Source organism: Nelusetta ayraudi, unplaced genomic scaffold (genome assembly GCF_046127955.1).
Source record: "Nelusetta ayraudi isolate G7.1 ecotype Tasmania unplaced genomic scaffold, CSIRO-AGI_Nayr_v1 ptg000006l, whole genome shotgun sequence".
NCBI lineage: Eukaryota > Metazoa > Chordata > Actinopteri > Tetraodontiformes > Monacanthidae > Nelusetta > Nelusetta ayraudi.
Window position 1 is genome coordinate 122,501 of NW_027466056.1, and position 2,500 is coordinate 125,000.

Sequence of the window (2,500 nt, forward strand, 5' to 3'; positions counted from 1 at the left end):
CAGTGTGTGTGTGTGTGTGTGTGCACAGCCCTCGCCTGCCACTATATTTTCACTTTAAAGGGAGCGGAGCTCCTGACAGTGTTTATCTGTCCGCCGCTGATGAAAACACTCTGGCAACACTTTGATGATGGAGGGAGTGATAGAGAGATGGAGGGACGCGATTAGCAGCGGGGGGGGGGGGGTTGGAAGAGGGGGTGGGGGGTGAGAGAGAGAGGGGGAAAAAAATATCAGGTGGAGAGATGATAACAGGCCGGGGCGCTGAATTACCGACGACAGAGTCGGGAAAGAAGGGAGGAGGACGGACGGAAGGAAGTGGGGAGATGATGGACGGAGGAGAAATAAATCACCGGGGGGTGGGGGGGGGAGTGAGGGAAGGGAGGAGGAGAGGAAAGGATTGTCTTTGTGGAGGGAAAGGAAAAAAAAAATTGGCGGAATAATAACGATGCCTCGGACGCTTTTACAGCGGACATTTCAGTCCATTATATGACAACTATTGATTCTCCATTGACTCTAATGGAGTTAATGGCTCCCATATATTCATCTGCAGCCATTAAACCATTAGCTGGCCCACACACACACACACACACACACACACACACACACACACACACACACACACACACACACACACAAGCGCGCACACGAGTGCACACGTACAGCATTCCAACGCAGATCGGTGGTCGTGGCAACTGTAGCTGTGGATGCTTTGTTTGTTTGTTTGTTTGTTTGTTTTTGTTATATAAAGTGCAAAGCATTTCAAATCCCAAACAGCCTCGGCCAATGAGAGGAAGCGGTCCGAGGAGCTTCCTTCCTTCCCAAAAGAAAAACGCGAAAGAACAAGAAAGAAATAAGAAACAGGAAGTGACCACAAGTCTAGCTAAAGACTTTAGCACGACGCTACGTTAGCCGAATGGTTTCGGGCCCCGGGGGAAAGTTGGTCGAGGTTTTCATATCTTTGAAGGTCACGTGACTGCGTTTTTCTTCATGGCCGGCCGTCGCCACCAGTTTGTTTTTTTCATTTGTTTTTGTTTTTTTCCGATTTCCAGCCGCGAAAACAAAAGACTGAGAGGAAATGCAGAAACAGGAAGTGCAGCGTCACGCCGCCGAGCTAATCCAAGGACGGTCGGTTCACCCAGAGAGGTGCCACCTCCCATATGGCTCTGCCACAGACACAGACACACACACACACACACACACACACACACACACACACACACACACACACACACACAGTCTGCATTTGTCAAGTGTAATAGAAGACAACAGGATAATAGGATTATTATTCTCCTCTAATCTCCATGAGTCAGCGACGCAGCCTGTGTGTGTGTGTGTGTGTGTGTGGTGTTATTGGTCGTAACAATGACTTTGACAAGTGCACAACATGTGATTCCGAGTGCGCACGCTTGTGAATTCAACCAATGACGACGGAATGCGACGGAGAGACGGAGTGAAAGAATAAAACGGCGATGACTGAAAGCAGAGACGAAGAGCGACGCTTCTGAATGGAGGGAGCGCCTTTCCCTGACGGCCAATCAGCTGCGAGGACGGGGGAAACACATCACGAGCTAGATAGCAAGCTAGCTAGCTAATGCAATGCGATATATCCATCGCTAATCAGAGTACAATTTTTGTATTAGAATTTTAAGAAAACATCAACATATATATCTATATATAGATATAGATATATATAGATATAGATAAGATAAAGAGGCGGCTCGACATTATAAGTTATACTTATTTATTTATATTTATTTCTTTGTAGTTTGTTATGTGTTGGTATACATTTTTTTCATTGACATTTATGTTAGTTTATGATTTATCTTTTTGATACTTTATACTTTTTTATACTTATTTTTGTAATTTATATAAAACGGCCACGTGTGTCTTGTGATTTCTAAGTTTTTGTTTAGTCAAAAAAAAAAGACAAACCAAAAGTGTATCAATATCAATATCGCAATATTGACCCCCAAAAATACTGATTATTGTATTTTAATTTGAAAAGTGTGCGGGACGTCACGGACTCAGCCGCACGCAAAGTGTCATAAATACACACCCATGAGTAGGCAATCATGTACCTACACACACACACACACACACACACACACACACACACACACACACACACACACACATACATATATTGCTGGGAACCTTTCAATTGAAAAAACAACCGACGAACGTTGAATCTTTGGCTGCTGGTCGCCCTGGGAAACGTGACAAAGACGGCTGACGGACTCAGATGGAGAGGCTCCTTCACTGAGGGCCGCGATGAATAAAAAAAAGACAAAAGAAGAAGAGGAGAAGAGAAGAGAAAGCAATCTTAATGAATATTTAGCGCGCCTGCCGAGGAGCTAATGGCTTCTGCTGTGGCCGAGGGAACAAACTGCAGTCGCAACAAATTACTTCCATTTAAACATGAGGGGGGGGTCCAGTCAGCCGGGAGGGTGGGGGGCTCTTCATGTCCTAATGAGTCGCTATTTTATCTTTCCACTGATTGGAC

The 2,500-nt window shown here is 45.2% G+C and overlaps 1 protein-coding gene across 1 annotated transcript in view; it reads right to left on the reverse strand.

Annotated features, from left to right (window-relative positions):
- Positions 1 to 2,500, reverse strand: part of LOC142878730 (zeta-sarcoglycan-like) — a 194,058-nt gene that overhangs the window by 107,310 nt on the left and 84,248 nt on the right. The gene's annotated exons all lie outside the window — the stretch shown is intronic.